This window comes from Neofelis nebulosa, chromosome 17 (assembly GCF_028018385.1).
Source record: "Neofelis nebulosa isolate mNeoNeb1 chromosome 17, mNeoNeb1.pri, whole genome shotgun sequence".
Taxonomy (NCBI): Eukaryota; Metazoa; Chordata; class Mammalia; order Carnivora; family Felidae; genus Neofelis; species Neofelis nebulosa.
In genome coordinates, this window is record NC_080798.1 from 34,860,849 (window position 1) to 34,873,416 (window position 12,568).

At 60.7% G+C, this 12,568-nt stretch overlaps 1 protein-coding gene across 5 annotated transcripts in view; it reads left to right on the top strand.

Annotated features, from left to right (window-relative positions):
* Nucleotides 1-12,568, top strand: part of ADGRG1 (adhesion G protein-coupled receptor G1) — a 39,194-nt gene continuing 26,626 nt past the window's right edge. The window contains exon 1 of one of the 5 annotated variants that reach the window (XM_058706080.1): nt 1-113. The gene's annotated coding sequence lies outside the window, so the exon portion shown is untranslated. Of the gene's footprint in view, nt 114-1,300; nt 1,326-6,988; nt 7,477-12,568 lie in introns of those variants that run through there. The other 4 variants (XM_058706086.1, XM_058706087.1, XM_058706079.1 and 1 more) reach the window with 4 other exon arrangements.

Consider the following 12,568-nt stretch of genomic DNA (forward strand, 5'->3'; position numbering starts at 1 on the left):
CTGGGACAGCTTGCCCAGACAGGCTCCCGCTGGGTGCCCGTGAGCCCTAGGAGAAGGTGGAAGGGGAGGAGGCAGAGTCCGGCCATTGGCGCCTGGCGTGCCCAGACTCAGAGGTAAGAAACTGCTGTTGGCTGTTTATGGTAGAGGACGGGACAGGAAAATTCAGCAGAGTTTGACTCCCAGCCTGGCCTGCTTGACCTCGGCAGGCTCTCAGGTCTAGTTCAATGCCCTGAGGACATGTGGGAGGCCTGGCCCTTGGTCTGCGCAGGGTCCTGGGTTGATTCAGAGGCCCTGGCTGTCCTGAGGTCCTTTGCCGGGCAGGCGTGGTGGTCATTTTGGCACAGGGAAGCTGGCGGGGCGACTGCATAAGGTTGAGGTCCAAGGTGAGGCTGGAGCCCTAATGCTTATGTGAGGAGGCAGGAGGCTGCACCCAGGGCCTCTGCCTGCTTCCAGCCACCCACAGCCTGTTTCCTCCTGGGATCCCAGGGGAAACCGGTTTGGGAGCAGGCTGGCCCAGGTTATGTGACTTTTGACAAGGAAGAGAAAGGCAGCCTCGCCCTGGTCAGATGAGTGGAGGGGACCGGGCCCATGCCCAGGATTCTTTGCCTCTCTCCGGACCCCTCACGCCTCTGCGATGAGACCCCTATATGGTGGCTGAGGATACACGGGGACAGGAGAGCCGCCGTGGAGGCAAGGGCCCGGCCCCGCTGTGCCTCCTAGGCCAGGCTTTCCTTCTCTGGGTGGTTTCTGCACCCAGAGGGGGGCTGGGCAAGGGGGCTGGGCAAGGGCCACGGTCTGAAAACAGAGTGGAGCAGGTCCCCCCCCCACCCACCCCGTGCCCCCACCCCGCAGCCTTCCCGGTCTCCCAGTCCCACACATCAGCCAGACAAGAAGCGGGTTGCTGCAGATGGGAGGAGCCTGGCTCCTGGCCAGCTCTGCTCCTACCCACTGGGCTCCCTTGCGGTGTGTGGGCGGCAAAACGGGCCCCCCACGATCCCTCTGTTAATTAGCCAGCCCTCACTAGTGAGTGGCTGTCATTTGTGCTCCATTATGCCTCCCGAGCCAGCTGCGCCCCCGCACTTAGGGGGGACCCCGGCAGCTGCCTGGCTGCTGGGAAGGAGGCATGTGCAGAAGGCAGTGCTCCCGGGAGGCGCTGCGGGGCGCTCTGTGGGCTGTCCACAAAACATGTCCAACCCCGGCTCCTTGTTTTACTGAAAGAGAAGCCGTGCAAGCCGGATTCCCGGGTGAGGAAACTGCGGCCCCCTCCTGTGGACTCTCCAGGTGGGCCTCCTGCAGCCAGCACCGTTGCACAGCCCCGTGCAAAGGTGAGATCCCGGGCCCTGGGGACCCTATGGCAGTCACGTGAGATGGCACGTAGTCATCGTCAAGACGAAGCAAATGTTGCCTCTCTGTACACTGCTGTGCCACCTGATGGGTACTCGCCAGACCTCTCCGGGCCGCATTTGCCTCCCTTGGCCCGGGAGCTACAACGCCTCACTGCTAGACCAGAGGCCTCTGGCTTAAGTCTTGGGTGTCCAAGCAGCTGCCGCCCAAACCTCACAGGCCAGGGCCCAGGGGGTTGCTGACAGAAGGGGCACAGCGGTGGAGACATCAGCTGGTGGCCTGTCCCAGCCCTCCCGTCTGAACAGGGAGGAGGAGGAGTTAGAAGTCTCTTCCGGGTACTACCCCTCACCCCATTGAAGGAAGTTGCCTTTAAAAGAGAGCCTGGGGTAGTGACAACACCTGTTATTGCTGTGAGAAGGCCTGGTGTCCCCATTTTACACCTGGGGACACTGAGGCACAGAAAGCTCAGAGGGGAAAAATTTGGTGTTGGGTTTTGTGCTGTGCTATTTGAAGGACTTTGGAACCGTGCTGGGAGGCATCTAGGTGGAGCGAGGGGCAGTTTGGAGCCTCCCAGTCGCTGGGTCTCCCCCAGGCCTGAGCAGGGCACCCGGGGTTCCAAGGGGAAGAGCGGTCCCTCCCAGCTGTCACTCTGAGGAGGGGCTGTACTGCTGGCTCCGGAGGCCAAGTGGGAAGGCGCCACCCAGCCCACCTAGCTCCAATCTCCGGAGCTACAAAGGGGTGGGGGGCTGATGTTTACAGATGGCTAGGGCCTCCCTTGAGGAACCCAGGCCTCTACATGCCTGTCCCTGCACCTGTTTCCCATGGCAAGAGTGGTCTGGGCTGGCCGGGCATGGAAATGGGGTGGGGAGAGAGCTTGGGGTCCATCTTTGGTGGGCCCATCCTTGCCCTGGGCTCGGGGGCTTCTGAAGGCTGAGAGGTGGGAGTGTGGCTAGAATGACCTTCCAGGCCTGTTCTGGCTGGATCCAACCCTCTTGCCAAGTGCGACTGGAGGCTGTGCTGAGGTCAGACATTCCGTCATGCCTGGAAAGAGGGGGTGGCAGCTCTGTCTACCTTCTGTCTCAGGCCGCTGGGCACCTAGGTGTGCCTGCCTCCTGGCGAGGTCAGCAGGGGTGGTCCCTGGATGCCCAGCCAGCCTGCACTCTGTAAGCATTTGCCTTCTGTAGCGGTCCCCTCCCGGCAGGACAGGAACAGGGTGACCGTGGGGGTGGGGGGCTGTCTGTCTGCCTGCCTGTCTGTGCTGGGCCCAAGGTCACTTCTTGATCGCATGAGGTCAAGATGCTACTGGAACCAGGAAGGAGGGACTGGAGGAGTTTCAGGCCTTGAAGTTAGATCCTGGCTCAAATCCTGTGTGACCTTGGGCTGGCTCCCTTTCCCCTCCGAGCCTCAGTCTCCTCCTTAGCACATGGGGCAAGGCCTCCTTGTTAGAGTTGTGGGAGGAAAACGCAAGTCACTTGCCTGGCACACCGTGCTCAGTAGGGGTGCATGGGTTCTGCGTCTCAAGCCTTCTGGGGGAAGGGGTGGAAAAAGAGCAGTGCTGGGGACAGGTGTAGACTCAGGAGCCCTGCTGGCAATCGGGGAGTGTCTTTTCCCTGACCACAAGCTCTAGAGCTTTTGAAATCTGATGCAGGTGAATGTGGGCAGGTGTCTCAGCTCCACCCCCAAGGGAGCCAGCTGGGTTGAGTCTGTTCTTGGAGCTCCAAATAAGGTCTCAGAAAAACAGGCGTGGAACCTGGGCGGTCTCTACCCTCCTGTGTGCCCGGCCTTGCCTTCCCTCTGGAAGCTGGCACCGACCTCTTACATTCCAAGCCTGGGCTTGAATCTCTGTTAGATTTGTCACATTTTAATGGCCTCCAGTGCCCCTTGCTCTCCCCAAGTCTTGGATATGTCGGACTCCCTGTTCCTCCTCTAGCCAGGGGATGAGCACGGGTGGGGGAGGCAGGCCTGAGGCACACGGCACACAGCTCCCTTTGTGAGGGCGGCTGAGTCACATGGGCAATGCCATCCCTGCCGGGCCCTGGGGCGGGTGTGACGGGAGATGGTGTTATCATGGGGCTACAGCTGCCCCCACGCCCGTGGCCAGGAGGCTTTCCCACGGGAATGAACCGGGAGGTGTCTGGGAGTACTGGCCACAAAGCACATGGTCTGGACCCCAGGACCCCAGGTTCAAGTCTTGGCTCTGCTGCTGATGTTCTGTGAGGCTTCGGGAAGGTTCTCTCTTTGAGCCTCAGTTTCCATCTCTGTTAAATGGGAACAATCACCACTGTTTTGTAGAGGAGATGCTGGACGTGAGCGGACTTCACAAACCGTGGAGGGCCAGGCCTTTGGCATTTGTGTTGACCTTATGATAACCGCAACGACATTGGCCATTATTTGTCGAGCACCCTACTATGGCCAGGTGTGGTGCTCAATGCTTGATGAGGCCACTCAGCTCACAAAGGGAGAAGCCTGGGCTGCAAGTGCTCTTGTCCAATAAAAACCCACTGCCATGCAGGTGACGGTTGCCCGTGACCCTTCCCACAGGTGGGCACAGCTCTTCACCGACTTTAAGGCTCACTCACATGGCCCTGGCTGGGGGCTGAGAGATGGAGAAGGGTAGAGCCTCTCCTCCCGGCTCTGTCACAGTGGGCTCTGTGGAGCTCGGTCGGCTTATCCCTGTCCTGGGGGCCACGCCTGGTCGCAGCCCTGTGTCTGTTTCATGTCCAGCCTGCTCTGGACAGTCAAGCCCTTGCGAACACATCGGGGGTGCTCATTCGTGCCTGGGCTGTGTTGCTTTATGCATGTGGCCTTGTTAATTATTATCAGCATTGTCTCCACTCTAAAGGGGAGAAGGTGGATGGCTGGAGAGACGGTGCCTGAGTCACCCAGCTGGCGGAGCCGGGAGGAGAAGCTAGTTAGCCTGAGCCCAGAGCCCGGGCTTCCAGCCTCTCCTCCATCCCTCAAAATGAAGACCCTTTTGCACCTTCACCTTCTGGCACTCCCTCCCCCTCCTCTGGCCTCTGTCACCAGTCAGTAATGCACGTGAGCTTCTCTGAGCTTAGGGGATCCCAGCCCCGAGCCCCTGAGCCCCAGCGATGTGTTTCCAGGGGCCTGTTGGAAGGCTCCCCCAACTGTCACGGGGGCACCCCCATTCTGCTGTATCCAAGGGCACCCTCTTCCCTGCCTGCCAGCTCTGTACCCCATCCGGCACCCGCCCAATCTTCAAGGCAGTTCCTAACATCTCTTCTCTCCCTCTGTCTTCCTGTGTGTGGGGTAAGGGTCCTAGCCCTGCTTCTGGTCTCTTGGATCAAAGTGTCCCCCCAACACCTCCCTCTGCCTCCATGTTCTCCGCGCCCCACCAGACCTGCCCTCTGTCCGCACTGCCAGTGTAAAGCCTTAGAGTCCAAACCAGGCTTTTCCTCGCGGAATTACTCTGCGTCTCTAAAATACCAGTGGCACCCAGGTATTGGGGGGGATGAAATGAGAATGATCCACATAGAACAGAGCATCTTACACAGTGAGCCCTATGGACACAGTACCTATTAGCAGTCCTGTTATTAGTACTAATAATAGGTACTATTGTAACTAACAATAATTTACTTGGTTGCTCATTTTTGAGGCTGGGAGCTCTGCGATACCAGTAACGAACTCCCAACATCACCCTGATGTGAGCCAGACTCGGGGCTGGGTGGGCCTGCTGCCCGTCCCTGCTCTGGAGCCTGGCACAGTGCCCAGCACGTAGTAGGTCTCTGAGAAGCCCGGTGGTGACAGGGCAGACAGAGCTTTGGCAAGCTCTCTGCTACCCTGGCCGGCCCACCGCATAGGCCTTTCCTGTGTGGCCAGAGTAGCAGCTGGCTCCTGGCTTCTGAGTCCCTCGCTCAGATGTCCAGCTTAGGGTGCCCCTGCCTCAGGCGGAGAGAGTGGCGCCCCCAACACTCCACCCACGTCCTGCTGGTCAGCACCCTCTGTGGTGTGTGTGTGTGTGTGTCTCGGGAGGGCCTGCTTCCCTGCCGGCGTGGCCCCCGGGGAACAGCTGAGGCTGCCCCAGCTACCAGTGGCCTGGCCCTGAAGGACAGACCTTGGAGACCCTGAGGCTTAGAGGTGGTAACTTGCTCAGGAACACTGCATGTCAGGGACCCCACATCCTTTCCTGGATAACTCACTTTTCTTCTCTGTTGTTTCCTGCCCCCCTCCCCCCTCCCCCCACCTCGTCCCCGCCAGGTGTGAACTGCCCCCCCAGGCCCAGCAATGAGCAAGTGCCTACAGTGCCCGCCTGCCCTGGGCATCCGCCACAGGCCGCCAGGGGGCTGATCACTTGGAGAGCAAAGCGCTGCTCACTGGAAGCTCTGACATCAGGGCCTCCCTGCACCCCACCATGAGCTTTATTGCCTTTCTCCTCCCTACAGCAGGATCTATGCAGGCAAGTGAGGGGCGCATTTCCCCCGCAGCAGATCCCCGGCCTCCTGGACTGCCTAAAAAACTTCCACTCGTGCTATATCACGTGACTTTTTCAGGTCCCTCTTTTAGAATGCAGATCCCTGCACGAGAGAAGGGGCCTACGGTGCCCTGAGCACCTGCTGTGCCCAGGCCCCACGCCAGAGGCCTGGGGAGGCTGGATTCACGAGTGGTCGGGAGAGCCATGTGCAGCCAGACCTCCCGGGCCTGCATCCCCACTCTGCCACTTCCCAGCTCTGTGGCCTTGGGCAAGTTAATTCCCTTCTCTGAGCTGCATTTCTCGGCCTTATGCTCTCCCTTTGTCGTCGCCACATTCACGGCAAATATTTACTGAGGGCTCATCAAGTGCCGGGCACTGGCCTGAGCAATGTGTTTTCCTCCTCGCCACTGTCCTGTGGTGCTATGGTGATGGTGTGGTGTGAGGCAAGATTCTGGAATGTAGTAAGTGCTCAGTAAATGTAATCATTATTATTACTGTTCTTATTATTGCTGTCACCACTTACCCTCATTATGTTGTGAAATTCTTACAGCACCCTTGACTTGGGAGTCGTGTGGGGATGAGAGATGACAGGGAGTCCCTGCTCCACAGGGCGCAGGGCGGGCCATGAGCCATCCGAAGCTTCCTGACTCCTCGAGTGGCTATTAACCTTAGCCGTGGGAGGGAGCTGCTGACAGAGGCCAGTGGCCAGAAGGGAATGTAGGCATCAGCCCCAATCCCAGTTTCTCCCCTTGAGCTTTTGGAGCCAACAAGAGTAATTCTTCACCCGGGCTTCAGTTTCCCCTTTGGCCCAGCAGATGTACTAACAGGGACCTTTCCGGAAGCCCTTGGGGTCTCAGAATCTAGAACGGAAGTCTTAGAATGTTGGAACCCGGGAAGCATCGAGATGAGTCCCTTTGCTGTGAGGACTGAGGCTCAAGGAAGTCTCAAGGTCAGGTGGTCAGTTGTGCGTGGCCTGGGTGGCCACATGCCAAGCCACTTGACACCCCCCCTCCCCCAGTGCCTTCCGCTCTGCCGGTCAGCGCCGGCTGCTGTCTGCTGCTAAGGAGCCTGGACTCTCCTTCAGGAAGGGGCAGTTGTCGCCTGGGCCTGAGGCGGGGCCGGGGTGGGGGGGAGGGAGTGCGGTGGGCAGCATCTGAGTGGCCTGTCACCATGGCAACCTAGCCTCTCTGCGGGAACTTTGGGGAGAAGAGCCCTGGGGAAGCGACAGATGGAGGGCAGGGAGGCAGAGTTATCCCCAGGCGGGGCTGTCTGTCCCCGAAGCCTGGCACCTGTCTGCCAGGATCGGTGGGTGGTGAGGCTGAGGTGCCCCCTTGCCCAGCGCTGAGTCATGGGCATCCCCCAGGGTCACCGCCTGAGCTCTCTCAGCCCTGCCCCCTCTGAGAAATCCGTGACTCACGTATGGTCCCGTCATCCCAGCCAAGCTAGGGAAGAGGGAGGAGCCCGACTGGGGCAGGAGGGGGCCGTCCCCCCACAAACCCTCACAGCCTCGCCGCCTCGCCTGCCTCCGCAGCTGCCTGCCCGCCTTGCTCTGCTGCAAGAGAGGAGCTGGGAGCCTCCCACACTCACCAGCCTGCCCACTGGGGGCAGCCTGACTCTGGCTGGGGGGCTAAGCCTCTGAAGTGGGACTTGAAAGGCGTTCCAGCTGCCTGGTCCCACACAGGACCTTCCTCCGGCACCAGGTACCAGATCAAGGGTGTGACAGCAGGAGGGAGGAGGGAGGTGTGCGGCAGAGGGTAGGGGGAGGCCTCTTGGGGGCAGCAGCCCGGATGAACGCTGCTGTGCGGGGTCTCCAGTGTTGGGGGTAGACGGGCAGGGAGGTGTCTGAGAAGGGAACGGGGCCCCACAGGATGGAATCTCTCAGAGCCGCCAGTTCTTTGTTAACTAGAGAAACTGAGGCTCAGAGTGGTATCGTCACAGGACCCAGCAAGCTGGGGTCTGCTCTCTGGGCTGTGAGACAACTCCCCATTCCTGCTCCCACTGCACAGATGGGAGAACTAAGGCTCTCAGGTGGCTTACCCAACGTCAGGTACCAAGTCCGGGGATAAAGAACCGGGTCCAGTCCGAGGGAGGACAGGGCTCTTGCGGACAGTTTTGCTCACAGATGTCCAGGGCTGGGTCCCGGGTCCCCAAGTGAGCCAGGGGCAGTCTGGCTCTTCACCACACAGGCCACTTTCGGGAGGAGGTAGTCCCGGCCATGGGGTCTGAACGTGGGGTTGAGAGAGGGTCCTGAGAACTAGGGGCAGATACATGGGGAAGTGGAAGCTGAGGCTGGAGCCCCCTGCCCACTAACCTCCAGACCCCGGTGCCCCCATCTGTGTGGAACTGATAGGGCTTTCTCTCCGGGTGCTACCGCAGCGCCCGCCCTGGGGGATCTGCTGGATCCTGTTCTTCCCTCTTCCCCAACCAGCCTCCTTCCTGCGGTGCCGAGCTGAGGTCTCTGGTGGCCCCACAGGAGGAACTGGTGCTCATTTTACTGAGGAGGGTTGGGGGGCATATACTGAGATGGGCACCTCTCACCGTACTCCCCAATGCCCATCCTGCCTGGAGCAGTCCCGGCCTGGCCTAGGCGGGTGGGTAAGAACAGCCTTTGCAGCTCCAGAGGGTCAAAGAAGTTATTCACCTGAACATTTATTGAGTGCCTGCTGTGTGTATGATATCCTGGGGGTGGGGGCAATGAATGAGATAAACAAGGTGTCTTAGAACCCATGGGTGGCCCAGACCCAACGCCAGGGCCCCTGCCCCCTCACTGTGGGTACCCTGAGGGCGGAGGTGCTTTCTTGGGGTTGGAGGCTGAGTGGGAAGAAGCATCTCCTGGCAGTGAGAGCCACTAGCTGCTGAGTTGGTTCCCCAGCCCAGGCCAGGGTCCTAGGGGACCTTCTCTGCCGACATCTAGACGTTGGACTCGTTTTGAGGCCGGACCTAATCCCCCTTTGCTGTGGGGACCCCGGGGACCTGAGATACGGGTCCACCTCAGTCATAGCACCTTGCCTTGCCTCTCTCTTTGGGCCTCAGTTGTCTCAGCTGCTAAATGGGTGTGTAGGCATGATGATAGCTGCCCTGCCTCCAGTGGTCCTGGGGCTTGGCTCCGAGAGTGTCGGCTTGTGAAAGACACCACCCCAGGCCCAGCCTGTGAGGGAGACGCTGTGCCGGGCGGCCTGTGCACACTCTTGCTGCTGGCTTCAGGGCCCTGGGCCGCTGGGCAGGGGCTGGTCAGCCTGGCCGTGACACCCCATCTTGTCAGGGACACAGACAAACAAGATAGCTAGGACCTGAGGCTGAGGAGTGTCAAAATGTTGCCAAGAGGGGGAGAGAACTTTCTGGGCTGGGAGGACCCGGCTGGGCTTGGAGAGTGGTGGAGAGGGCTGGTGTGCCTCTGGGAGGGCGGGGCGCGGGGCATTTCGGGCAGAGGCAATTGCATAGAGAAGGGCTCGGAATGATGCGAGCCTGGACATGGGGCAGATGATGGCACTGGAGACCTGGCACGGGTCACTTTATGGGGCCTGCAGGGCCAGGCTGGCAGGTCTCGATCTGCTCTGCAGAGGAGGGATGGCAGGATGACGTGGGCAGCACAGCAGCCAACAGCCAGGTCAGATGGGTGCTGGGTGGGGGCTGGGTGCTCTGGCTGTGACCCCGACAGGATGGGGAGGGCAGGGCTATGATGCGCCGTGGCCTGGCTGCCCGAAGCCCAGGCTGTAGGGCTCAGGGGTCTTGCTTGAAAGGCAGCTTCGTGGCTGTGGGAACGGAGGGGGAGGTGGCCGCTCGGCTGAAGGGACAGCGGATAAAGAGGCAGCAGAGCGGTGGTGGGGTCTCTGTGCTGCGGGGATGGCCTTCCTAGCAGGGCCGGGCAGGACAGAGACGGGAGGGGTGAGGGGGGCAGGCACAGCCATGAAGGGGCCACGTGGACTGTGCTCCAGCTGAGCTTCATCCTCAGCAAGAGCCGCGTGTGGGTGTGGGTGTGGGTGGTCAGTGCTGGGTGGTGGGTGCTGGGGGCAGTGCCCGTTTGGGGGATGCAGGCACAGGTGGGCTTCTACATGGCAGGGGGGAAGAGTCGGGGCAGGGCTCTGAGGCAGGGCGTGGAGGAGGCAGTGGGGGTGTCCGGGGTGCAGGTGGGGAGATGGGAAAATGTGGCAACACAGCCCCGAGGCCCAGTGCCGCCCCTCCCCCTGAACCAGAGCCCGAGCGGGCCTGGCACCCGCAGTCCCGTCCTCGGGGAGGCCCTGTGGACCCTGCCTTCTGATTCACGGCAGATGGGGCATCACGTGAGCACATCATCAGGGACGCAGGCGCCCAGGGACCAGGCAGATGGCGAGAGGGAAGTGGGGCAGGGCTGGCACAGAGGGGTCCCTCGAACAGCGGGGAGGGGCTGGCTGGGCCTCCGCCTCTCCAGGCTTACCCTCCGCCGGTCGGCATGCCTCACCAGGAGTTCCTCGAGGCCCTTGCGGAGCCCTGCAGATTCTGGGGTCAGGCCCGGGCTGCTGGGGAGCAGGGCTGAGGGTGTGGCAGGAGTTTGGGACACCAGTATGTGACCCCTGCCGGGTGCCAGCCTGCCCGGGCACAGGTGGGCTGAGGCACCTGCCCGGGTCCCTTAACCTCCCAACTCTCCCTGGACCCCAGTGGTTTGGCCGGGGCCGGAACATCCTGGCCCTTCCCGGCCTCAGACCCCGCTGGGCCCTGGGCTCAGCGCTTTGCACACCCTTCGTTCCTGTGAGGCACGTGCCCCTGGTGTGCCTGCTTGAGAGGCGAGGACCCTGAGGCACAGGAGGCTTACCCATGAGTAAGTGCTGGTCTTTGGGGCTGCAGAGTGTGAGACCTCGTCCACTGTGCTCTCCTGGCCCCTCAGTCAGGAGGGGGCTCCTCGATCAGACCGGGCTCCGCGCTGGGTGCCAGAGGGCACATGCCCCTGTCTCAAACCCCATCCCTGCCACTGCCGAGCCCACGGTCCGCTAGGGTGTCAGGACCCACAGAGACACAGCAAGGCCGGTTTACCTGGGGAGAATCCTGGCTTCGTTCCCCTCTGGTTGTGTGAACTGGGGTGTCTGCCCCGGTTTCCTTACCTGGAAAAAGCGGATAGCCATAGTGTGTATGTTGGGGGGCAGTTGTGAACGTTAAGGAGTTAATGCAGTAAAGCGTCTAGCATAGCGCCTGGCCCCTATAAACGTTTGTCTTTGCCATATGATCTCCACGGCGGGCAGATGGGTGCACTGAGGCCCGGAGACAACTTGTAACAACCGGCAGCAGTAGGGGGGGAAGGGGGAAGATTGGGTGCTTCATCCTGCCTCCCCCCTGGGGAGAGCCGGGGCCGCCTGGGCTCTGGCAGAACCTACCCCTTCCCCCTCCTGCCTGACTTGTGCTGTGGTGTGGAGGTCAGTGGCGTGGGCACCGGGCTCTTGAGCGGCTGCAGGCTCGGGCTCAGACAGTCTGCGCGTGCTTGGCAGTTGCAGGCAGGCAGAGATAAAAGCCTAGCCCCAGAGAAGCCGGCGGAGCCTCTGGGCATCGGAGGACAGGGCTCTGCATTACAGGGAGGTGGCCGGGGGCAGGGGCCTCGCTGTCTGGAAGCCAGCCCAGCTCCAGCTCCCTGAAAGAGGCTGGCGGTTCGCAGCTAATGGCTCCAGGCTGGCTCCCCAGGCTCAGGGCCACTTAAACTAACTCTGGAGATGAGCACGACAATGACAACAATGAGAGACGAAAGAGACCTCTCGGATCTCTGCCCTGTCCTCAGGCCTCTGCCTTCCCCCTCCCAGAAGCCCTGGCCTTGGCTTTCAAGGCCCAGGGGGGAGAGCAGAGGGCTACAGGGGCCCAAGGGTGCCACCTCCCTGGACCTCAGTGTCCTCGCTATACGTGGAGAGGAGAGTGCTACCCCCTGGCAGGGTGGTTGCTGGAATTTGGGGCAGCCAATGGGGGCAACGCGTGTCCTAAGCACGTTGTGCAGCTTTGAGAGGCCTTCCCTAAACCTGGGCTGAAGGTTTTGTCTTCAGGGTCACATGGTGGTCAAGTTAGAACTAGGTTCCAATCCTTGAAAAGTGACCTTGAGCAGGAAGCTCTGTCTCTCAAAGCCTCATTACTCAGGCTGTAAAATGGGGATGAAGGTACCTGGTATCTCTAGGGGACCCTGTGGGGATTGGCTGAGACGGCTAAACACGTAGGGCCCCACGGGCAGTAGACCCCCACATCCAGTTGTCCCAGACCTTTGCTCCTCCGTCATCCAGTTCAGCTGTTCCCCCAAGAGAAGCAGCATGGTGGCCCTGGGGCTGTCTGGCTTTGTCCCAGCTCCATCAACTGTGTGAACTTGGGCAGGTGTATTAGTCTCTCTGTGCCTTGTTTGCCTCATCTTAAAAATGAGGATGGCCGGGGCGCCAGGGTGGCTCGGTCGGTTGGGCGTCCGGCTTCGGCTCAGGTCGGGATCTCGCGGTCTGTGAGTTCGAGCCCCGCGTCGGGCTCTGTGCTGACAGCCACAGCCTGGAGCCTGCTTCGGATTCTGTGTCTCCCTCTCTCTCTGACCCTCCCCCGTTCATGCTCTGTCTCTCTCTGTCTCAAAAATAAATAAACGTTAAAAAAAAAAATGAGGACAGTAACGGCACCTTGAGAAGGTTAAGTGAGCCACCGAATTTTAGGTGCTGAGTGTAGTGCCTGGCACGCCATAAGCGATCTTGTCGTTGCCACTGTTCCGGGCCACCACCAAGACCTTAGGAAGCAACAGTGAGTTCATCCTGGAGCATTAGCCCTGTGCCCCCATGACATCATTGGGAAAGTCGCCAGGCACCGGAGAGCCCG